Source organism: Falco punctatus, assembly GCF_963210335.1.
Source record: "Falco punctatus genome assembly, chromosome: 5".
NCBI classification, from domain to species: domain Eukaryota; kingdom Metazoa; phylum Chordata; class Aves; order Falconiformes; family Falconidae; genus Falco; species Falco punctatus.
Window position 1 is genome coordinate 64,873,891 of NC_137584.1, and position 25,784 is coordinate 64,899,674.

The window sequence follows — 25,784 nt, forward strand, 5'->3', positions numbered from 1 at the left end:
GAATAAAACCGTATTGCTGGAAAACCTCCGCACATTGCCTTATAGCCCGCTATTGACAATTCAAGAATTAGTGACGAAAACTCATGATAACAAAAAAAGACGTCGTCTTTCACAAAGGGGCATAATCTGCTTAAGGTTGTTCTCCCATTCAGCGAGGATGCTGAGATGCCCAGCCCCCGCCCCCCAGAGGAGCCCCGGCGGGGTGGGCGCAGCAGGGCGCGGAGCAGCGCGCATCCCTCCGGCGGTGGCAGCGGCCGGCCGCGACCCCTCCGCGGGCCGGCCACCCCTCCGCTCCTTCCCTCCCGGCCGCTTCGCCCTCGGCTCCTCCAGCCCCGGGCAGCCTCTCGCACGGCCCTGCCGGGACCCCGCGGGCCGCCCGCAGCAGCTGCCGCTACCCGGGGACGGCGGCCAGGCGCTGCCCTCCCCGCGGCCGCGGCCAGCAGGCGCTGAGGGGCCGCCTCGGCCGCCCCGCCTCCCCCGCCACCTGCCAATCAGAACGGCGGCAGCTGCCGGCCGCACCTCGCCATAGGCCGGCGGCGCTGCCAGTTTGCGGCCGCCTCCGCGGAGGGGCGCGGCGGGCGGGGGGAGGCGGCTGCCGGCTCCGGGTGGGCGAGCGGGGCCGGGCGGCGGCGGCGCTGCGGTTGCGCCATCTGTCAGGAGCCCTGGTGGGAGGGGAGCGCCCGAGCCGCGCTCACCCGGGCGGAGCGGAACGGAGCGGAGGCAAGGCGGCGGCGGCAGCAGCAGCGGCAGAGCGGAGAGCCCGTGCGAGCTCATCCCTGCTCGGGCTGCGGCTCTTCCGCCGCACGAAGCCGCCGCCTCCGCGCCCGGCCGGGGCTCGGCGCAGCGCGTCTGCCCGCGGGGAGAGGCAGCGGCGCCCGGAGCGGCGCCCCTCGCTGCGGCCGGGCGGGCGGGAGCAGCGGGCGGAGGAGCGGAGCGAGGAGGATGTGAGTGCGGCGGCGCCGCCCCGGCCCCGCGCTGCGCTGAGCTGAGCCGAGCCGAGCCTCAGGTAACGGAGGGGCCGGAGCCCGCCGCGCCGCCGCCGCCCGGGGGGAGCGGGAGCGGGGGCGGGGGGTGGATGCTGCGGCGCGTTTGTTTCCTTTGTGCGCCCGGGCGGTGATGGGGTGCGGGGGCTGCCGGGGAGGGGAGGCGGCCGCGCTGCTGCGGGTATCCCCCACGCACCCCCCAGCCCCGCCGCCGCCTGCCCCGCCGGCCGCGGCCTGCAGCGCGGGGAGGGCCGGTGCCGCGGCGGGCGCTGCGCCCCTGCGTGCCCGGGGGTCTCCCGTGTCCCCCGCCCCCGCGGCCGCCGGCCGGGGAGGGGAGAGGGGACGCAGCACAGGGCTGTATTTGTTGTCGCCGAACTGCGAAAAAGGGGAGGGGGGAAGTAAATAAAAAGACCTTCTTCCCCCTGAAATAAATCGTATAGGATTTGCGCGTCTGTGACAAAGGCCTCTTTCAGGGAAGAAAAGAAGGGACGCACAAAATGCCCAAGGGTGGTAGGATGTGAAAAGAGGCTTGTTTCTTGTCTTTCCCCTAGAGCCTCTCTGTGCCTCCCCAGATGAGGCCGCTGATCTGGTGCCAGCTCCTTCCCAGCCACATTTTAGATAAGCGAGAGGTACCAAAGGCCACACCGCGGGTGCCAGCGTCCTGCTGCGCCTGCAGAGCTGCGCTGTACGTGTCGCCCGACCGCCCGAGCGACGCTCCGTTCAGTCTCCGCTTCCCTGGGAACGCGCCTCGGTTCTGCCCTGTGTGGCTTCTGCGTGTGTGCTGGGAGAGGGCTGGGGAGGGAAGGGGGTCACTTTGTGAAAACAAGACCAAGGTACCGTGGTCCATTCGGCAGTGATGGGGAGGGCAGGGCTGAGCTGGTGCTGGAGGAGAAGGTTTAGGCTGAGTGGAAAGCAGCCCTCTGCAGTCGTTCATCATCACTGATATGCTCTGATTCTTAAAATGCTGAATAACAAGTGGGAATGGACCAGGCTTTTGAAATGCGTGCACAGGACTGGGAACGCCTTTGAGACCTTCTCATTTTCCTCCTTGTGTACAACCTCCTTAACTCCCACATCCTTCCTTCCACCATCCCTGCAACTGTAACACTTTCCAGTATCTCTTCACCACACCCCCATTTTTTTTTTTTTTTAATTCTTGATATGTTTTTAACTAGCGTTCTGTGGCTAAAGCTTAGAACAATTGCGGGTGAAGATCTGTTTGTTTATATGCTGGTGGAGGAAGTGTTTTCACTAGGGTTGACTTCTCTGATCTCCCATGAGGAGGAACAGTAAGCTAAAGGGACACTGTCAACTTGAAATCCAGAGAATGTGCATGATGAATGGAGAGCTGTGTCCAATATTACACCCACCGTTGAGTTCCCTGCTGGAGATCTATGGTTTTTATAAGCATGTCTTCTGACTGTGTGGGTTTGTCATGCAGTGAAGGAGTAAAAACACACTTCAAACAAAGTTCTGTTCAGTGAACAAAGGAGGCCAGAAGAAAAATACCAGAGTGGGAAGGGAGGGAAGACAGTATCTCCAGCTTCCCAGTTACATCCATTGCAGCCACCGCTTGACCCAGTGGGAAACTGGAGGGGAGAGAAGTTGTTTTTACAATTGAACATTTACTTGGTATCAGTAAAGTGGAAAGGTTGTCACTTTACCCCCAGTGATACAGGGGTTTTCAGCACCTTCACGTACAGGCTTAGAAAACTGGTAACACTTGATGAAGGTCAGTAGATCAGTGCCTTTTCACATTTTTTTTAAGACCAATTTTAAGGGAATGTCTTGGGGGTGGGGGGAAACAAACAAAAAACAGTGGCTCCTTCTTGAGCCTTTTTTACCCCACAAAGCTGTGATTTCAATGAAAAAGAGAAAGGAAGATTGCCTAATTAATGCCTTCAAAAGTTGTACTTTATTGGTAGCAGGCTGCAGATTTCTCTTAGTTTGTTGAAACGTTCAGGTGCTTCTTAGAGGGTGCCTGTAAGCCTGCTGCTTCTCCACCTCTAACAAATTACTGCCTCATATACATGGCTCATCTTTGGCAAAAATAAGAATTTCCAGTATGAGGTTGTGTAATGGTAGGCTACTGGCTGTGGTGTTTTGTGGTTTAGGCTTCAGGCATGTTGTTTCAGAAATTCTGTGTTGCCTGCTGGTAGAAGATGTAGTGGCATGAAATACCAGTTAAGTATAAAACCTGAGCAGGCTTCTCTGGGAATTGTTTTGATGATGAATAAATACATGTCTTCAGTGAGGGATAAACAACTTTGGCGTATGGGCATGGCAGTCAGTGTAAGAAGTGAAGAAGGTGATACAGAGAAGCTGCTTATTAATAACACTCATTTTAAGTACCTTTAAAAGGTAGGACCCATTAACAAATTTCTGTGTCATTTGAGTAAGATAAAGCATTGCTTGGGAACTAGTTATTTTTGAGATACTCTACTAGATTTCACAATACCTTTAGATGAAAGGCCTTGAATAGTGTAATCTAAAATGCATGGGTGGAGCCTGATACAGACAGCCATTGGCCCTATGGCTTAGCTGCGTTAAGCTGAATCTGGACATGGTATAGTCTGCACTGAATTTAAGGCACAGTAAAATTGTGGCTAAATGAGTGAAAACTGCCCGGTGCCTTTGTGATGATATAACACTGTAATATCGTACGTCTAGAATATCATGTATTTAGTTGTGTTAAGAAAGGCTTAAAGCTGTTGACCACCTTATGCCCAATTACTTTTATTTAACCAGTGTCTTTACTTTGCTGTTTTGTTGCATTATAGTGCTTTTACTTCAGGAAGAGAGTTGGACACGTTTTCACGTTTTCCCTTCGTCCTTTTCTCTGGGGCGCACATTAATATTTGATTCAAACTTGTTTTGTAAAGTTCTGCTTAATTCAGTTTGGGCACTACTTTGAATGTATAATAATGGCGTTTGTTTGTGTCATGGACAGCACTTTGTAATTTGCGTTATGGGCAGGTCTGCTGCTGGCAGTGTGTATTGTCAAAGTGACCTTCCTTCCAGAGGGAGAAAACCAACAACTCCTGGCTCTTTCCCACCCCTGCAGCTCCCACAGAAGTGTCTTCTCAAGTAATTTTGACCCATTACTCCAAAACCAGGGCTTGCACCCACAAATCTAATTCACCCAAGCAGTCTAATTGAAATCCAGCAGTTAAGGACTCCTTTGGTGACAAAAGATCTACAGTTTTGTATTATGCAAGTCAGCGACTTGGGGTGAAACCCACAAAAGGGTTTGTGTGCTTCAGTGTGAAGCATCCTGAGGCCTTGTTATCAGAGTGATTGCAACCTCTGTGGATCTTGCACCCGTGTAGCTGCTTGCTGCGCCATGCTGAACACACCGTGCGCCTTGGAGCTGCACTCCCAACAGCCAGGGGAGATGCTGCCAGGACCACCCAATGCAAAGTGCCTCAGAAGGAGGTGAAACTCCAGCGCTGTGTCTGCAGCAGGCTGCTGGATGTCTTACATGGTAAAGTGGCTTGCTCTTAGTATAAAAACCCTAACCTGCTTTTGATAAGATATTAATATTAAAAAAAAAAAGGAAAGAAAACCAAAAGCTTTGCATTTTGTATTTCAATAGGTGACAAACATGCAGGTGTAGAAGAATTGGGATTTCTAGTTTGTGTATCTCCTCATGGGGTTTGCCCTTAGTGCCTGACTTCTAGACTGAGAAATGACAGATCCAGGTGAAACGTGAAAGGTTTAAGTTGGTTCAGTACATCTGGGAAGTGTGTGATGCTCCTTAAGGAGTGTGTGGGCCTCATTAGCACTGTGCTGTAGGGCAGTCTCGCTTATTAACATGCTCAAGCACTGGTTTGGTTTCAGGCAGGTAGGCTACCTCTCTGTTTGAGAATGGTCAAGTTAAACCTGTCTGCGGGAGATGTCCTTGAGTCTTGAAACTAGAAACAGGCCTGACCATAAGGGAGTTTGCAGCCAAGGAGAAGCGCCCTGTTGTTCCCCTTACGACTGGCTGCAGGAAAACAAAGACATTTTGTAAAGGATTTTCAGAACTTTGCTTCACTTGGAATGGGAACAAAACTGAACAGTATCAGCACTTTTACTGGGGGAAGTGAAAAATAAAATTACTTCAAGTCAATCAAAACATGTCACCTCATCTTGATTCTGACTGGTTTGAATGGTAACTTTGTATGAAAGCACAGATTTCTACTGAAAATATTGGCACCTGTTTGGAACAAAACAGAACCTTTGACATCTTGGCTTTACTGAAGTATAAAACCAGCAACAGTTTTATGGAGCTTTTAGATATGTCTACAACTAAATTTTCTTGCAGAAAATGACTGTCATATTTTTCCTGACCAACTCTACTCCTTGTATACCATGAAATTGAATGAATGTTTTTAATCAAAAAAAGCCATCAAAAAGCTAGCCTGGCAATATCAACTGATTTGAATTAGATGGCTTGAGTGAATTTGTTTGTTTTTTTTTTAGCAGGGGAGAGGACAGCAAATTCATTTTAAACTTGTTGTCCTTCCCAAAATGCAGCTTCTTTTCTGTATCAAAAATATCCCAATTTGAATGGATCTGCTGATGTTTGTGACAAGGTGATATGGGGAGAAGTTACCTCATATTTTCCAGCTCAGCATCTCCCGATTCAGGGAAGTCTTGCACCTCTAAAAGGTGCTTGTTCCATGCTATAATTTCCAAGAGTATCTGTGAGTAATAATCCTAATTGTTTAAGCTAGTAACCTAAATTCTTAGAGCAAGTTAGTTGATGTTCCTCACATTGAGACACGGTTTATACAAGACAGCTGCAATGTGAAAATGTTTTGATGGGACCAGAGGTCACCCCTCTGGTTATTTATTTTATCTTATTTTGGTGGGGTTTTAGGAGTAAGAAATGACTGGATGCCTTTTCTAGCCCACGAAAATTCTTTGTCCCATCCTGCTTTATGTACTCTGTGGCTACAACCAGAAAGGAGGCATGCTGAGAAGCGGCTGTTGACTGATGTGCTCAGTGCCTTGAAGTATGAAGCAGCCCAGTCAGAGCTCCTCGAAGGAGCCAGAGCTGCTTTTAATAGTATCAGACCCTGTGTTGTGAAAGCAGTTACCGGGCTGTCCCCACAAGACACAGCCCTGTGGTCAGCGGCACTATCAGCAGCCAGCCCTGAACAAAGGCTCTACCTTGAGTATAGCTTTGCTTCACAGCTCTTGGGGTGGCCTGGGGAGGAGCTGCCTCCCATCCTTGATGCTGCCTTGCAACAGTTCTGAGAGCTCTAAAAGACAGATAAATATCTAAAGCCTTGGCTGTTTAACGGCTGTAACAATCTGTTTTTACCTAAAATTGAGGCCTTCGGGCAAAATGTACCATCAGTACCGAAGCTTCCAGAAACACTGGGAAAATGTTTTATTCACCAAAGCTATGTCACTCTCAGTGGTGAATTTGGAAAGTGTTTTGAAGCTGAAAGTGGTGGTAATGGCACCAGCACAACATATGAAAAAGCAAAGAAATACCTGGAGTGGAGGGACATTGAACAGATCAAGCTGAAGCAGGCAGAGGAAGCTGTGTGCGCATGTGTGTGTGTGTGTGTATTTGCTTTGATAGCTTGGTACCACTTAAACTTGCAGTTAACTCTTGTTTTTGCAATTTTTGGAGGAGGAAGGAGGAAACCTCAAATGATTGACTTGACTTGGATGAAATATCTTCTCTGTTTGTCCTTTTCCTCTTGGCTCCAGTTTTCCCATGTTAACAGATTTGACAAAAATAGTTCTCGAGCCTTTTTGGTGTAGTCCAAGGTGAAAATGTTATTGCCAGATAATTCTTTTCTTGTCCTCAGTTTGCTATATGAATCTATACAGAGAAGTTAAACAGGATATGAGAATGAAGATTAATATTAAATACCCATTCAGGTTTTTTTAAGAAAAAAATTTTTGTTCCATTAGAGTTCTATAATGGTGATATCTGGTAGTTCCTAGCATCCCTTTTCTTTACAATTTCTATTACTTTACTTGTGTGGGTTTTTTAAACAAATGTTAACATTCATTTGAAGGCTTTTTTATTGTATTAATAAAGACCTTCCAACCTCCCTTGTTTTAGAACAACCTGTGTGTGAAAGAGCACTTTACACAACATTGATCTTTGACTTGCAGCTGTACCACTTACAAAAGAAGCAACTCTGAAGGTTTTCCTGGCATGACTTTGAATATCATGTAGTTCCTATCTTGGCTTCTGATATCAGTGTACAGATATTGTTGGTTTTTTTTTTTTTTAATTTATTTTATTTTTGCCGTCTTGTTTTTTTCCCTTTTGTACCTGACCTTTAAACTCAGAATTGCCCTGGGGTTTTTAATTGAAGTTGATGTTCTTGCTCAAAATAATTGGGAAGACTTGTTGCTGGTTAGTTCAGAAATTCTCTAAGCCCGAAGCCATGACAGCGTACTGCGTTGCAGCATCGTGCCGGGAGATGAAAGCACTGGCGCCTAGCTGGAGCTGAGATTAGCAGCAACGTAGGTAAAACTTTGTGTCAGCTCTGGGCTGTCCATGAGGCACACAGTAAGAGTGCTCACAAACTTTTTCTCTCTTTTTTTAGCCCATACAAACTTTACAACAATATTAATGAAGGATGTAGCTATCTCTGTATCAACTGACATCCTGTGACTCCAGGGGCTGTGTTAACTGTCAAAAAAACCAAAACACAAACCAAACCCCCAAAAAAAACAACAAAAAGCAGCAGAAGCTTGTATGTTACTTTCTAACTTCTGGACTTCTATCACTTCTCCACAGAAGTATTTTTCTTCTTCTGGGATAACTTAATCCCATACCTGCTCATTTCTTAGGCCTTGGTGTAAGACTAGCTGATATCCCTGTTTGGAAGATGGTGATGGTTGCATCCTACAGCCAGCTGCTTTAACCCCAGGGGGAGGAGACCAGGTGTAAGAGAAAGCAGCTCTCATGTTAAAGAATATTTGTTTGTTCTTGGGACTGGGTTTTTCTTTGTGGATAGCCTCTCACTGGGAAGCAATGATGTATTTTCTTCCAGGAGAAAAAAAAAAGAGCATCTCTAAGACTCAGAATGAAAACCTTTATTGTCTGACTAGGCTATTAGGCTGTTTCTTGTCTTAAACACTGAGCATTTACATATAGTTTATTTTTGGTGGTAAAATTAATGACCTTTTGCATGTTTTTAGACTCCTCTGTGGACAGGTCCTCCTGCACATTGTCACTATATGCTAATAATGTTTGAAAATGGGCAGGTCTGAATAATAAGAATACAGAGAGGGCGCCCATATACAGTAAGGTTTTTTGTCTGAAAACCAGTAAAAGTGCCCATTCTGTTGCCTGTCTGCCTTCCTGGGAAGTAACTGAAAACTTCTAAATTTCCTTCTGGCATTTGGCTATAAGATAGCCAATAGAACATGAAATCTCTGGTTGTTATCACCCTGGGCAACATTTGAATTGATGATTTCAGCAAGAGACGTTCTAGGTCCCATTTCCAAATTCATTGATAATGCTTTGTTGGTTTCACCATTCAAGAAGGAATTGAACTATTTAAAGTGAATCCTTTGAATAGCACAGTATCTGAGGTCATTCATGATTTTCAATTAAAGCCTTTAGCCATATACAGGTCTTTTGTTCCAAGAATTAAGTTCTCCAGGTGTCTTTGAGTGGTCAGTGTTCTTATATTTGTAAGACTTCATACTTTAGACTGATGAGGAGAAGTAGTAACTGGATTTTTATTTTATTTTTAGTTTTTTAATCTCTTTTCAATCTTACTCAGAAAGACTGAGGCAAACCACCTTTAAAAGAAAGAATAAATCAAACGCATGTATTTAATGCAACTCCTTCTATTAGTATAATTACTATTGAAAAACTTTTTAAGTCCATCAGTGTACAGAAGCTGGCAAGCTGAAGAGCCAGATTTAACTCTCAGTGTAACAGGCTGTATGCTCTCCAAAAAACATACGTAGTGTTTGCTTCAGTTTCTTTTGACTACTTCTCTAGGAGTTTCCCTTTTGTAGGAAATGTAATGAACCCAGAAGTCTGGCTGAGAAGAGAGCTGCTGAACGATGTGACCTTGTGGAAGAAACATCCCTTACATCTGAAGGTCAAAAATGACCTTGTATGCATTGGGAGAGGTAGAAGATGAGCATTGACCGTCTTTCTTGCTTAGGGCAGCATTACTGACATGCTTAAAAACTGCGGAACTCCTTGTCCTAATGTACAAGTGGGCCTGCCAAAAAGGAACAAAAAAGGCTACAGACAAAAAGTGTGCAGGGAAGACTGTGTCCCTCTTCCTCCTCCTCAGTCGTTGCAGGCAGGATGGGGAAAGCATTGGTTTGCAATACTTGATGACTTGACATTAAAGGCAATTTGCTGCCAGTCCTATGAAAGGTTTAAAACCTTTTTTCATTTATAGGTCTTTTTTTAAAATTGTTGGCTTGCTCTGGCATCTGTGATTCAGTGACCTCTTTAAGGGTGAGGTGACCTTGTCTCTGCTCTTGCTACATTTTCAGCAAGTCTTAATTTGAACTGTTGTAAGGGTACCTTGTTTGGGTGGTTGTTTTTTTCTGTTTCCTCCCCATGCAAAAGAGTTCATTCTGCTTTATGAAGCTGACTGCGTAGCTGTAGGTGTTAGACAAGTCAGCCAAATTTTGCTTTTGTGGTCAACTCTTCCATGATTGGCCATGTAAGTTTGTGTCTTACAGAAGATAGTTGCCATCCTCTTAGAGCTTACGTGGCACAGCCAGACTGCTGAGAATAATCTGGACCTGAATGTGGATGGTGGGTCAAAAAAGCATTGCTTTGGTTTTACCTCCTTGGGTAGAGCAGGCCTCAGAGTCGGGATATGTCAGCATGGCACCATGCCGAGGTGGACAGAAGAGCTTGTGTGTGAGAGTCAGGACAGCCCCAGCAGCCCAGGAGGAGCATCATGCTGATGTGCCTGCACTGCTTCCAGGAGCATCATGATGTGGTCATAGTTGTTGTGAGTGTATCTGTGCAGCAATGCGTGATGCTGTAGAGGCTATGTTTTACTTTTTGACACAAAAAAAGAAGAAACATGAGAGTGATGACCTGAAAGAGTAGATTAATTAGATGAATGTTCATTTTCATGGCACCAAAGACTACTCAAACTAGCTTTTAAAAAATTGCTGCTAAATATACAACTAATCTTTTATTTATTTATTTATTTATTTATTTTTAACATTATCTGCCCTGCTGAAGAAGAACGATTACGTTCCTTGGGAAGTCCATCCATGACAGCTACCTAATAAAAAGACTTCAACTGTATGCAGCATTTGTTTTCAATCCTCCTCTTTTAAAGAAGGATGTAATCGACATTCAAATTATGTCACCATGAGAGTGGGAGAGTACTTGATGACTGAGACTTTTTCAAAGTAAACTGGTTTAGAGGGCTTATTGTCTCAAATTTAATTTTGAAGTGTTAATAAATTTCTGTGGATTTCTTAGAGCCACTGGACCATTGTTAACATTCTCTTCCAAAAGTGAGATATCACAGATCTTAAGAGAATGCAGGTATGAACAACTCTGCAAGGGTAATAAGGTCTGTGTTTGCCAATAATGCAGTCACCACAAACTGCAATAATAAGAATTTCTTCTGTAATCAGCAATACATTGCCACTGTGAGGTATAATTTCTAGGAAAATATCTTGAAAATGGCAGTCAAACCACATCATGTAGATTTACTTTATGATTGTTGGCATGGGAACTTGCTAAACCTGTGTATATCGACAAGTATGTAGCTTTGGACTCTTTCACATCATGCTTTTAATTTAGGGGGGATAAAAAAAACAAAACAAAACTAGTTTTGCATGAAGGAATGATCACCTACAATTTCGGAGGTTTTTTCCCCCTTCCCCAACCATATTGTAGTAATTTATTTTCTGTAACTGATCTCTCTCTAGAGCTAACACACTCCTTTTCTAAAAGTACTTTTTAATAGTTGTTCTATTCTTCTATTACTAGAAGAACTCTTCTACTTTTTAATGGCCCTTCTGACTTCTCTGAGATGAGCTCTTCTTCCTTTTAAAATTGAAACAGAAGAACCTAGGTTTGAAGGGAACTCTAAATCATCTCCCTGAACAAAATAAAGCTAACCTCAAAGGCAGATCTAACTTCAAAGCTGGGGCCTTGTCCAGTCAGATTTTGAGTATCTCTCAGGATGAATTAACAAACCCAGGTCTCTCTCTCTCCTTTGTATGTCAAGTGCTGCAGCATCTTGGTGGCCATGCACTGGACTCACTCCAGTATGTCAATCTTTCTTTTCCCAGGACTCCCAAAACCAGACCGAGTACTCCAGATGTGGTCTCACAAATGCTGCATAGAGAGGAATAATTACTTTCCTCCACCTGCCAGCTAATTAAATTGCTTATTTGGTGCCAGATCTTCAGTTGCTATCAGTTGTCTTCACTTCCCTCAAGCTGGAAAGGTGGAAACTCCCCCTTGCAGGGGAATACTTGCAGACTTCTCTATCACCTCAAAAAGAGCTGGAACAGAGATGGCCCTTGGCTTCAATTACATGAAGCAGATGACCAAACCAGTGTTTACATACACAAGACTGCAAAGATTTCCATTTTCCCTGCAGTGGATTTTTGCACCAGACTTTCACGCTGCATACAGCAATATAACCTGAAGCAGTAAGATTGTATCACAGTGATTATTTTGGTAAAACAGCAAAGAAAATGCATAGTAAACAGCATATGGAAAGAGATGCATTGTTTGTATTCTGTTTTGTTTTCCTGGCAGTACTTTAGCTATTAGCTAAGTTACCCACTTTAAAGTTAATGTTTGGTAGCAAATAAGAGGACTGAAATAACAGGTGTGCCACCCAGATGAGCCTCTTGGTAGCTATGGGACAATAACCTGTGCTTAAGATTTTATACCCGGAAGGTGTTTCTTCTCCACTAGATTTCTGGGACTCTTATCATTGTGAGTTGCGCTATTATAGGGGACTGAAGTACATGTGACTAGCCATAGTCTGTGCTTTTTAAAGGTTTAATCTTCCTACACTGGTTGATCATTATTTTTCATATTCTTTTTTCAAACTCACACAAAATGAGAATTTTATGATTAATGGGTTTAAGTACTTAAGTTAATATTTGCCTGAAAAAAACTCCAGAACAATCGGAATACAAGAGAAACCCACAATCATCACTAAACCTGTGCACGTGGGACTTGTCCTGCAGTTGCTCCAGCTTCGAGGAGCGTGCGGCTCACATCACCTAGCTCAGACGTCCTCACACCTCAGTGTGGGAGAGCTGCTGAAGGCATAAATCTTCTGCACGTATATGCCTGCTTTAATGTGTAATATACTGGTATTTAGCTTAGGAAATTCTGGCTCCTGGAAAGGTGGCAAGAGGGCAAAGTGTCTGGGGTGTGGACTGGATAGTGTCTGCTGCTCAGCTGACTGGTGGCGAGGGTGGTGGCTGGGCTGAGCGGTTGCTGTGCCTCAGGAACCTCCTGGGTATGTGGGTCCAACCAAAGAAGAAAGAATTCTTAAAAGCTCAGTGGGTATATAAGGAAGCATTGGTGGAGAGGTGTGAGCTGGGAAGGTGGACAAGGGAGAGGAATTGTCAGGCTTTTTCTTGGTTTTCTTTTTCCTGTCAGTATTCGTCCCCACCAGGGAACTTCTTCAAAGCCTTCCTTTGTACTCTGGCTGTTGCCACCACAGTTTTATCTCCTGTGATTTTTCTTTGGGTATTTGGCCACCAGAGGCTCTTTCAGAGGTCCCTCTTTCACCTGTTTTGTTTCCATAACCCTGCTTACAGCACTCCCGTCTTTATGCTTCTTTACACCAGTTGTCTTTGTTACTCACCTTCCTTGCCTTGCCCGCAAATCCTCTCATCTCCCAACACAAATGAGCTGTTTATCCTTGAGCTAATGAGTGTTCACAAAGCTCTGATCATAATGCTGCAGAACTACTTATGTTCATGGTGATTAAAAAAGAAAAAGATGGATTATTTTTTGCCCTTCCCTAGAGAATTAGTTGTATATTTTCACTCCGTACAGTTGTCGTTGTAGGTTGAGTTGACTGGTGCTTAGAGGTGAGCAAGATGCCCTACCTGGTACAGAAAGGGACCTTGGGTTACACAGCTTGTTCAGGTTACCCAGGCGTCATTGTGTAGCAGAAGGATCATGTGCAAGAGCTATACCAAAGTGGAAGGTTACTATTAAACTGGTCATGTGGAAAAATGTGGAGTTTTGCCTGTTGACATTCACCCCTGGGACGCCCCAGGGACACAGACCTTCCCCAGGTGCTGTTGGCAGTGCCTGAGAACAACTCCAACCATGGCTGCTCAGATGAGGTTGACCACCTTGAGGGGGGTGCATGCTTCTATTTGTTTGCTTTTAATTTAGGAAGAAACTAGGTCACTTGGTGCCGTATGTAAGCTCTCAAAGGGGAAAAGGTGAGAATGTAAAGCATCTTGAATTTTTGTTCCAGTTTTGATACAAGTCATGTGAAAACCTCACCAGCTTTCTGGTGTTTGGTGGCAGCATGAGTAAAATAGTTTCAGTGGGAAGATGAGGGAGATGTATATCAGCTCATACTTAATATTTGCTTAAACTGGTTATGCAAGATAACTTAGGTTATTGTTACCAAACTAGAGAAGTTGCAAAAGGTGTTCTTCTCCAAAAAAAGTGTGTAATGTATATTAATATTGGTAGAAACTCCAGGAGATGAGGCAACAGCACTGAGCACAGGAGATCAGTACCTACTCCAGACAATGCCAGCACCTTCAGTCTGCTGCATCCTGTCCCTGACCACTCATTTGAGTAAAACCTGGACGGTGGCAGGACTGGAAGCAAGTGTTACCAACCCCAAATTTTTAAATATTGCAGTGGTTTTGGAGGAGAGGAAGAGGCTGGAATTTGGAGCTGAAGGTGTTACATGAGTTCATTGGGTCACCAAGGTTCAGTGCAGTCTGGTAGGAGCTGCCACTGCAAGTCTCTAAGGTTGTGGTCTTTTTCTCATGGAATAAATGTGTGTGTGCTTTTTAACACCTTCTGATTAAATCTAGGATATATAAGTCATGTTGGAGATTGGTTCCACCAGTGGAACTTGGGTATTTTTAATACATGTATTTTGATCGCCCTATCTGGAAGATAGTCGGTAGAGTTGATTTGTGGCTAATATATGCTGGTTTGAAATTGCTGGTACATAGAAGGGTGTAAGAGAATATGATCCTTAAAAATGTTCTGTTTTCTTCTTCTGTTAATGTTGGCAGATGTTTCCAAGCAATACACTGACTTCTTTGTACATCATTTTTAATGCCTCTGGCAAAAAAATATTAAAGAAGCAAAGGCCTCTATAAAAGGAATGGTAAGAGCTGGGGCATTGCTCAGTATGAGGCACTTGAGGCCATCCCACTGTGGTGTTCAGGAGAAGTAAGTAATTCAAAATTACTTTCTCTCCTCTGTTTCGCAATACTTAAAACATCAGTAGTGCTGCCCAAACACACAAGCCCACCAACTCTCTCCCCAGCCAAATATCATACCCTCCTGAAGATGTGAATGCTTTCCAGGATAGCTGACCTTGGGCTGTTCAGGCACACCCGCTGCCTGTGCACGATATGTGTATGAACCAAAAATGTCAGAAATGGCCCTTTTACATGATAAATGTGAGTCAGATTCCCAGATTCCTCCCCCCCCCCCCCCCCCCCCCCCATCATCTTGTGAATTTATTTTCTCACAAGCTGTGGTGGATTACTGCTTGAAAAGCAGCTTCTTAGTTTTTGACCCTAAGCACATAACATACTGACTGCTCTTTCGAGGTGGCTTCTTATTCCCTCTGGTTCTTTGTTGTAGGAATTTCTAAGTGTCACTCTTGTCAAGACTTAATTTTTAGTAGCTTAAAAACAATTACCACATTTGCTAAAGAGGCAAAGGAAGGGATACAATGTATTAAAACAAAACAAAAAAGGGGTAGGGAGGGTCTCAAATAGCTTAATCACTAAACCTTAATTTTGCAAATTACCTGAGTATGTGCCATGTGCTTGGATTAGAGGCATAGTACATGCTGTTGCCTGTATATGTAGATAACTGGGTTTGAATAGATTTTCTTTGGGTTTTGGGTTTTTCTAGGGGAGTCGGGTAACACATTAAAGAAGAAATCTGACCCTTTTTTGACTCAAGGGGAGTGAGACCTGGATGACCTTTTACTACTCAGCAGTGGCTAAGCCCTGAAACTCAGCTTAAACCTTCTTGGCAGTAGTTCTTGATTTTTTTTTTATTTTTTTTTTCTTTACCTGATGTTCACAAGAAACTGCTAACCTAATTTTGGTATTCCTGTGAGAGCTCACCTATGATGAGTTGCCAAAATTCTCAAAATAAATTTTAAGTTCCTTGTTGGCACCTTTGGATCGGGTTTCTTTGCTTCAGTTTTTTAATACCATTTCATTTTTTCCCTAGGTACAAATTTTCTTTCTTTGGGAACAATATTTATCAAACAAATTAAGCTTAATAATTTGAAGTAGAATTAATTCTTCATGTCTAGATGATGAATACTTGAAGATATGTGCCACTTTTATGGCTTCCTGAAACTATACCTGCAGTCTTCTGTCCCTCTTGCTGTAGTGTGAGAGACCACACAATACAGTTGACTGCATATTGCAGAATTTAAAAAGTATTAAAGAGTATAGTAATTTTTTTTTATATGGAAAAGAAATAAATGTTAAAAGCATAGATTTTTGTATATTTTGGATTTCCTGTAGGCATAAGCCTTACACAGTTCATTCACTTGTCCCTCAAACTTGGAGCCTTTTGATCTCTGAGTAAGTTTGAAGGTGGCTGTGAATGATCTTCATGACTGACTGTTTTTTCAGGAGAGGCAGACATACCAAGGAGACATACTTTTAGCCCTCCTGGAGGGATCAAGCTTGGTGCTCGTGGATGTCAGGCAACTGAGTGCTGCCAAACCAAGTCAGCACATTATGTTTTGCTTGACTAGCCGTATCTCTTCCCTCATCACTTTGGGGTGTCAGCAGACATGGAAAAAAAGAGTGGGTGAAAGGGAAGGCTCAAAGATCCAGGACTAGAAAGTAAGGGGGAGAACAGGAAGGCACATCCACAGGAAACAAAGCTTTGTTGGCCCAGTGATTACAACTTGATATTTAAATTCAGTGACCCTTATTTTAGGAAGTCCAAAATTAGTTGCTCAATACCTGAAGTAGCAATTTTTAATTTTTTTATTTTCTTTTTTTGTTGTTAAATGCAGAATCTATGTTAATAGACCTATTTATCAGGCTTTTATAGAACAAAAGTAACCCAAGCCGCTTGAACATGCAATGCTTAATAAAGGATTTTAAAACCTGATAGCCAGTTTGCTTTCTAGGCATACCCAGCAATCTCCCATACTTGCTTTACCACCCAGTCATAGCATTTTGGTGACATGACTTGACTGCATCTGCATCTGAGTAATGTTCCTCCTGAAGTCTGTTGGAAAAATGGTTGACTTGTGTGTAACCAGAAATAATGCCTTACTGTATTTAAATTCATGTGAGTAATATGCAGAATATGTAAAAGTCATTTTCAATCTCTTTTTTCCTAGGAACAGGGATTTTTAACAGGCTAAAAATGAAGTTTAATTTGTATCTCTTTCATTCTCCGTTCCAGGAACTGTGTGCCTGGGTCCTTTAAGGTCTGGCCTGTCTGATTTCAGCGACAATTGTGGGAACTACTTGGTATAATAGAAATTTGGGGCTGAAGAGAGAGGAAAGGGGAGCAGTCAAAACTTTCCATTCTTTTTCTAGGCTGAGACTTCTGTCTCTGCATTTTAATCTAGCAGTTTTGACTAGGGACAGCCCTTTCTTCTGAGAGTGTCGGGCTCTGACTCTTCATATTTGTTCTGCATTTTCAACAGCAGCAAAAGGTACCAGTCAACATGCTGCTTTTTTCTGCATTTCTTCTTCAAGATAAATGCATCCTCTAGAAAAAAAGAAGGAAGGAGGAGTGGGGGGAGAAGAAGAAACCTGTTGCTGCCATTCTTGGTGGCTGAGAAACTTGGTGGGTTTGGGGAGTTCCTGTTAAACATCGGATGACTTGTCAGTTTTGTTAGCCATCTTCTCTTTTCAGTTTTTGCGGGTAAGCATACTGTATTAGTTCTCATTGAGTAGGGCTGGACAGATTGTGCCACTTGGCTTAATTTGATATTTTCTTTTATTAAACTGATACAGTGAAAGGGATTTATCTGCCCATGTGAGGGTTCTAATAGATATATTCAAGATTTGACAGTGCTTTTTAATTTATTTTGTAATGTGTTTTTTATGTTACTTTTGTGTTTTAATGTGTTACTGGTCTCACCTTGCCCTTCTGCCAGAGGCTGCTGCCCTTGTACACGTGATGAGCTAGCGTTTTTCTGTACAGAGCTCTGAGTCAGACCCTTATAGTTACACTGAGGCATGGTTTGTGTTGGTTTTACTCTCCTGTTAAGTACAGGAGCCTGTGAGAGAGCAGAAGGGCTGTGTCTGCCCGTCACAGGCTGCTCACGCCTGGGGAGCTTGCTCAGACTGGGGTGTTGGCCCTGGTCTTGGTGAAAAGGGTAAAAGGGAGTGTGGGGGTTTGTCCATCTGTCCACACTGCTGTTCCTGGAGTACCTGGGCTGACATTACGAAGGCATCCTGACAGCTGCAGGCTGTCTGAGCTGCAGGCAGTTACGGTGCGGACATCTAACCTCACCACGGAGATGATGACACCCTAAACTCCAGTAGGTTTAGCTGTGCCTGCTCACAACTGGCACAGCCCCTTCTTTTCTTCCCAGTCATCTTCACCTAAACTGCTACACAGAAGTGTCTAGAAGGAAATACTGTGTATGTAGTAATTTGGTTTTGTTATCTTCCCTGTGTTATATATTTGTGTGGGCTGCTAATACATGTCCAGAACTGATCATTTCACAGCTACTTCAGAGAGTTAGGAGCCTGCAGTTGCAGTAGTCCTGCTGCTTTTGAGAGAGACTTGCCACACTACTGTTAAAGGAGAGTGAAGTGCTCGGAGATGTGTCATTCCTAAAGTGTTGCCAATACTTCTATACTAATAACCTAGTGCTTCTGTAAGGGAAATTGGTTTTCCTAAGTACTGGTATGGCAAAGAATAGTCTTTTATTGCTCAGTTACAAACATGTGCCCACAGCTTTCTGGTTGCTGTTAGTGCGTGTACCTCAGCAATGTTCTGTAATGGGTGCTAAGTGGGAGGAGTGCCTGCCCATAATCTCTACCAAGTATCTCACTTGGCTTTTTGCAGTGTCTGTATCCAGTACTGCCATAACATGTATGCATTTAAATCAGCATTGACTCAGGCTAGGCCTTAAACCACAAAGCACACGGGCATGTTGAAATAAGGGCGGGCGAGCGCAAGGTGAGGTTTTATGAATCTGCTTTTCTGAGAATGGTTCCAGAGGGTGGCAGGCACAAAGTTGTGCGCCGTAGAAACTTAGGATGAGGAGGGATCTCAAATCACTCCTGCCTTAATGGTATAAGTTGAGACATGGTGAGCACAGGTTATTACTGAATCTCAGAGAGTTCAAGGGAAGAGCATCTCCAACATACCTAGCTGCTCTCTTCTACGCTTCAGTCATTGGAGAGCTTCTTCTATCCAGCGGACATCAGTATTCATACGCATCTCTGTTATCTTCAGCGTATGTTAAGAAACAGAAGACTGAAAGGGCACAGGCCCTGAAAGCCTGTGTGTAATTCCTGCCTGCATTACTTCTGCTAGTAAACTACAGTCACTTTGAGCAAAACTTGCCTCTTTGTAAAAGCCTTCTCCATCTTTCAAGGCTGCTCAGGTACTCCATTCCCATTCTCTCTCCTTTTTAATTGACTTGACTGATTTCTCTAGCCTCTCTGCATAGGCCACAGCAGGGAAAAGACTTTCAAGCAGGTTGAGGAAGAAGTGGATTCCAGAGTCTGGTTTGTCTGATCTAGAGGTAATTGAAATGAGGACTTGAGTTCTTCCCTTCTGGTCATAGCAACAACCCATGAAATCTGTTGGTAAATGAAGTGCTGTGTACCTCCCTGCCCTCCCTCTCAGTTCTGGTTAGCACAGAGGTAGAAGCAGCAGCAGCGTGAAGTTTCCAGTTTCTCCCTGAGCTTAAAAAGGAGAGGCTGTGCATCAGCCTGCTGATTAATCATGGGCACTCATGTGATGAAAATTTCTCAGGGGATGGGAAAGGTTAGTTTGCTTTTAACAATCTTAAAATAGCCTCATTTCAAAGAACGTTTCCATGATTACTTTTTTTCCTTAAGTCAAGGATGTGTAAGTGCTTGCAGTGTTAGTGTGTGGGTATTATACTCTGCGTTTTAATTGCATGGTGTTATCCTGGGCTTTGCAGCTGAGAAGATCTCCATGTCCTTCAGTATACCCATGAGCAGACAGAGACAGTAATGGGAGAGATTGGCTTCTGCCAAATCACAGCTTCGTCTGTCACAGGAGCTGGGAAGTGCCACATGAAGGAGGTGGGGGTGTTTGTAGGAAGGAAAAAGCAAGGATCTGCTAGGCACCTGGGAAAGAAAATCCACTTAAGCACATGCCATTACAACAAATGACTTACTTTGCTGTGTAGCTGTGCTGATAGACTGTGGGGTGACTGGAGAAGTGTCAAGTGCGTGCAACTGCAAAGGAAGTCAATGGACTCATTGCTGTGAGTGTACTGCATAGTCAGGCCTGGGTTGTCTCAAACTGGGCACCTAAATAAAGGCCACTTTTGAATTTATCTTCTCTTTGTGATAAAGTGCCAATAATACTCCTGGTGTCTTAAGACACTATAAAAAATGCATGTTTTGTGAGGGAAAGCTCAGGCGCTGAGCAGTGCGGGGACCCATGAGTGAACTGGTTGTGTCTTCAGAGCAGGCTAGGAAGGGTACTCTGTGAAATGACAGTGAATGTCAAAAAGGAAAAAAAAAGTATTAAATTACTACATTGAATAAGCACCAGCCATTTTAGGCACTGAAGGGGACCATGCTCTTAAGGAAAACATTCTGTATGATCATATAATTAAGAACTTCATCACAGTGAAGTCACAGGCAGGTTGGGGGTGGGCAGGTGGCACAACCAGTAACAGCTCTGGAAAGTCTAGTGTTTGTGTGCTTAACCTTAATATTTTTGTCATGCAAATATGTGTAATTGATCTTCAAATATGAATCTGCAGTGGGATGAGGGGGAGTGGAAGCTAAGGAGTGAAGGTTTATATTGTTCAGGTTTGAAGCAGCACACTCGATAACTGGAGAGGTCTCGCCGCGAACTGGTGTTGCAAGTCAGCACATGTGAACCACACTAATTTGCTGTTGCCTGCAGTGCTTGTGGTGAAGATGACAAACCAGCCTTTGTGTGAGTGAGAAACAAGAAAGATACAAATGCAGAACGGAAATTCAGTGCTGTTGGGACTGTAGGCGTTTGCAGGCTCCTCATCTCTGTTCCTGTGCGTGGGACAGTGTTGTACGTGGTGGTGGAGGGGAACGGTCTGAGCCACGGGTCGGCTTTGAGGCACCCGAGTGGATTAGAGACAGTGTGTTTTATAAAGTGTGAGGAAACCTGGCACCCTGGAGGATCTTACAACCCGGACTTCTGTTGTTCTAACTATCTGACTCATACTGTGTGGTTTTGGGTGACTTTTTCTTCTTTTAAGCAGTAATAGGAGTCCGGTCTGTGCCATGCTAAGAGCCTTCAGGTCTTGAAGAATGTGAATCAGCTCTCTGTGCATATATATTAAACCTTAGAATGTGAAGCAGCTCTTTATAGATATATATTAAACTTTACTGTCCTTTACAGGTAACACAAAGCAGAGTCAGAATATAAACAAGTGATCCCGTGTCTGTCAGCACTGTTACTCTGTTTTATTTTAAACCTAATTATACTTGAAATGTGTAGGGGATATTGAGAACTTGACTTTTGGCACTTACCAGCGCAATCTTAATTAACCATCACCACCCCTTTTCATGCATTGCTGTGAAGCATTCCAGTCCTATGGTTTCACTTCCCTCATCTCATTTGACAGTTAATACTCTCAGGTTAATTTTTCTTAACTTTGTAACCTAGTCTATCTTATGTTTACAAATAAGTGGTAAAACACTTCTCAAAACTGTTTGGAGGTCACCCCTGCATGCCAAAGCACAAACTCATCAAGTCATTGTCGTCCTTTTCTGACTCAGCAAGAGACTTCAGGGAAATATATAAATCTCCGGAGTGCTTGCAATGGGTGTGATAAGATATTATGAAATGCATTTGTGCTGGTAAGTGAGATTATAGGATGCACAGAACACACGCAAGGAAGAAACTACGTATGACTTTTACTTTCTAAATGAGATGTTTGTAAATGAACCCTTTGTTACATGTGAACTGAAATTTCCTCATCATATGTACTGACAGAGTGCAAGGAAATATAAGGCATAAAGGCAGCCACTGAGCAACTGGTAATGAGGCAGTCAGAAAAAATTTGTATATATGAATAGGAAGGAAAGCTAAGTTCTTTGTGGTTTTTGAAAAATTATGGTTTTCAGTGTCAAAATGGCTTTTTAAATTGAATGTGACAGGCTTATTTTATTATCAGATAGATATTGTATCACTTATATTAATAATATAAAAATAACTATATATAACAATAAGTATTATCAGACAGAGTTCTGAAAAGTTATTAATTATGTTCCTTTTTTTTGTTGTTGTTTTATTTTGTTTTGTTACTACCACCTCGGCTTTTAGAGGAAATGAGGAGAATTTGTTAGAGGAGGTTATGGGAGAGAAGGAGAAAAGATCTTGTTTGGCAATTGACATTTATTTGAAGTAAAAATATTTTTAAAACCACAAAATAGCATTTTATTCATATAATCCCTGATATGCTTATATAAGCTGCTTATGAGTTATAATAAAAAAAGAAGGGGGAAAAATCCTGAAAAGCCCTTGGTCAGAAGTATTTGGACACCTGATGAAACACTTTAAGGTGTCTAAAGAAAATAAAAAAAAAAACACAAACCCCAATCATTTCCTGTGCCCATTAACATTATTGTATTAATAAAAGCTGGTTCAGTGCCCATACTCTTACTGCATGTCCCCAACATGATGTTGATGACATTTTGAGCGAGGTGGGTAAACATTGATACTGTGCTCTGAGAAAAGGTTACATAAAAGCCTTTTGATGGAACTAGGATTTGCAATTTTGGTTTTGCTTCTTTAAACAGAAAAAAACAGGTCAGGTGTGTCTGTGAGAGGTTTTCTTCTTTGCGCTTAATGGAGCTAAGTAAACAAGGTCATAAGTGCTATATGTGTATCAAAGAGGTTTTGTATCATTGTTTCTAGACTTAAGTATATGTGTATTTATTTTAGAATATGCTCATATTAACATAGAAATAGTAAGAGGATCTGCAAAACGTGATGCTGCTTGTGGTTGTAGCTTTAAGAAAAATCCATCTGTATTTCAGGACACAAGCGGCCAAGAGCGTACACTGAACTTACTGAATTGGAAGTGCCATATCCTGTGACTGGTTTCCTGTGGTCTCCAGAGGACAGTGGTCTTTTCCATTGTCATTTTGTCTGTCAATGTAAAATAGAGATTATCTGCAGTCTGCCATTTCCTCTTCTCCCTCCCTGTTTCTTTCTGGGGAGAGGGGGAAAGAAATTATCCCTCTGGCTCATGCAGATGTTAGTGCTGCAGGGAGCTTCTCTCACTCCAGCTGCAGGAAGCATTTCCCAAATGGACTGTACGGCCCTTTGGTCTTAATACTGTCTTTTTGCTTGTTTTTATTTAAGCTTGTTAGTGTGCTGGTTTTGTGCTGACACATTTACTTCCCTGCAATAGTGTATGTTTGTGGAGAAACAGTCGTTTTGTGATTCATTTTGGAGGCACTCATCTGTTAAAACAGCATGTGAAGGAAAAAATATTCAATTAAAAAAATGTATGAAATGCAGCTCTAGTCCACTTGCCTCAGAGTCCAGGAGAGATGCCTTTAAGCAAGATTACAATAGTACACATTGTATTACTATGTGACCAAAGCATCCGTGCCACAAAAACACTGTGGAAGGGCAATAGATGCCCATGGTGTTGAGGGTTTTGCTTCCTTAATAATCGAAATTGTCTGCCATCTGTTATTTTATTAAGACTGCTTTCATGCTACCTGTGGAGCTCAATGAAGCCCAGTTTCAGTCTTGTTGTGTCTCAATGAAAATCCTCCTTGCAAAACACTGCTGGAGCCTGCTAGGAGAAAATGCCACATCTACATGATTTCCAAACACTTTTAAGGATTTAAAGGAGATATTTCGATTTACCTGTATCTTCTTGTCCTCTCCCTCAGCAATCCACTTTCTGTGACACCAATGTCCTGTTTCCAGTCCCAAAAATCGCACCAACCTGGGCAAGTTGAAGTATCTGTCAGCTGCTCAGCTGGAGATGGCAGGGAGCAAACCGGAGTGAAAAGTCTTTTGAGTTTGTCTTCAGGGAAAAAGTGGTTAGTGGAACAATCTGGGGAGATGTTGCTTGTCCTGTTCAGTCTTTGAAGAAAAAGTACTATTTATCCACAAAGGGAGACATCTTAACACGAACCACAAGCCCAGCTAAAGTAACTAGTGTTTGCAGGTTTTCGTTCCACTTAATTTTTCCTGTGCTTACTTGCAAGAAAATTGCATTTTAGTACTATATCTCCTGATCTTTAGAGCTCACAGAAAGCTGTAAAGTGCAAGGCTTCATACTTGCTAATGAAGAGGACAGTAAAGGGATTGTGAACCCTCCTGTGAACATGCTCAAGGCAGGAAATAGGCAGTGAGGAGGAAGGCGCAGGTTCTTGCAAACTAATGTTTAAGTGGATTGGTATTGTAGACTTTGCAAGGAGTGAAGAAATGAAGACTCACTGACAAAGACTTAGTAGAAATGACGTGTTTTCAGTATCTCCTTTTCTGTGCTGCTTTCCTGCCATCCTCAGTGGAAGCTGTTTATTTGTTTGGGAACAAACCCTGTTTCTGTACTTGAGGTGGACTGATCCTGTCTGGGAGATCATAGCTTCATCCAGCCTTCTTTTTGAAAGAGAGCAGCACTCCAGAGTTACACTTTCCTAAAGTAAAGGAGAAAGAGCAGCAGTATCCAGGTGGGCTTTCTTCCCCGCTTCAGTGTGTGTTACAGGGAGGTGGGGGGAAAAGAGCTGCCTGAAAGTGCTCTTAAGCAGAGTGTGCAGGCAGCAGATCGCAAGCAAGCCTGGGAGTTTAAGTGGGCATCTGTCAGACTGTGGGTAAGGTGAGGAAAAGTATATGGGTGTGGGTTTTGGTGGTTGGTTTTTTTTGTTTGTTTGTTTAATAAAGGTTGAGAAAAGGTTCTAGGGAGGAGTTGGTGGAGACATAAAATACAGCCAGGACAGGAAAAAGTCTACAGAAGGCAGAAATGCTGAAGCTAAAGCAAAAAGCATAGCCTTGAACTATGCAACAACCCTGTAAAGTACTGTGTAATACAGATGAGAGTGGGCTGAAGCAAAGAAGTCAAAAGAAGTTTTTTACAAAACCACCGTAGTTGCTGTATGTTCATTGACCAGAAAGCTGCTCGATTGTGTTATTAAATGCAGTAATACACATTTTGGTATTTCAAAATGTGCTTGCTTGGGATGTGACAGGGCAGAGATTTTATGTTTAAACTGGGTTGACCTTAAAGAGTGGGACAATGGTTTTTTGCATTGTCTATCCCAGTCTAAGCATGAGGCTAGTGAGAGAGGTGAAGATGCTGAAATGCAGAAATGCTGAACCAAGCTGAGGATGCAGCAGCTCAGAACGACAGGCATGGAGATGACTGCAGGCAGAAGGAGAATACGAGCCCTTGGAGCAGGACTGACCTGGGGAGAGGGAAGTGGGAGGGAGGTTAATGTCTTGTTCAAGTTGTAAATCTATTTGACAACTTATTCCTACACATACCTTGGCTTTATCGCACACGTATGTTTGCAGTGTGAATACTTGCAAGTACATTGACAAATACACTTGATGGAGGGCTAGGAGAGTTGGCAGCAGAAGTTTCAACTGGTGGGAGAAAATATGAGAAATTTTATTTGGGAGATGCAAATTGAATGTGGTACAGAGAGCAAAAGTTGCTGTACAAAGGATTTTACTGGGGTCTGCCTGGAAGAGTAAAAGGAAAAAAAAAAAGAACAAAAGAGAACATTAAAAAAAAACATTAAAAAAAACCGAAAAAAAGTGTTTTGGTGAAGTGTGAGGGAAGAGATTTAGGCAGTGAAAGAATATCTGAGTTCAAGCCTAGAAGTCAGATGAGACTTGCTCAAGCTGTTGTAGTGGTTTTTCAAGACAAGTTATGGGAGAGAGATGATGACAGGCAGGTGTAGTGCTGCTGGCTGGAGAGAGATGTGGGGGTTCTCACTGTGGGGAGCAGGAGACAGCCTCCTTTCTCCTGCTGTCTGCAAGACAGCAGCTCTTCAGGGAATGGGAGAAACCCAGGACTTCTGGGGCTGCGGCTTCTTGGGGCAGGGAATCTGATGAAGCTAACAGGAGATGCACTTGAAGTCTCAGTTTCACAAACCAATGCATAAGCTATCTTTGAAGAGGCAGACACCGCTGCAGAAGGCAGTCATCTCCCCTGTCCATCTGAAGCAGAGAGGAGGCTTTGACTTCCAAGGAAATTTTGCCAGCCGCAGTGATGGTGGGGCTGTTGTGTTTCCCCCTGTGAAAGGGATGAAGTTATGTGAAGGTGAAGAGCAAGTTATGCTGTGCTGAACCAGAACTGCCGGCCAGGTGCCATGGTGATTTACATAGGAGTTACTCAGGTTAAGACGAGATGGCAACCTCTCTGTCTGCTGGTCCGTGTGTACACATGGTAAAATGTCAGAACACTTCTGTGTATT

General features: G+C 43.4%; 1 protein-coding gene across 2 annotated transcripts in view; it reads left to right on the plus strand.

Annotated features, from left to right (window-relative positions):
- Positions 1-585: 585 nt before the first annotated feature.
- Positions 586-25,784, plus strand: part of FYN (FYN proto-oncogene, Src family tyrosine kinase) — a 142,726-nt gene continuing 117,527 nt past the window's right edge. The window contains exon 1 of one of the 2 annotated variants that reach the window (XM_080388196.1): positions 586-1,006. The gene's annotated coding sequence lies outside the window, so the exon portion shown is untranslated. The remainder of the gene's footprint in view (positions 1,007-25,784) is intronic. The other variant, XM_080388198.1, reaches the window with a different exon arrangement.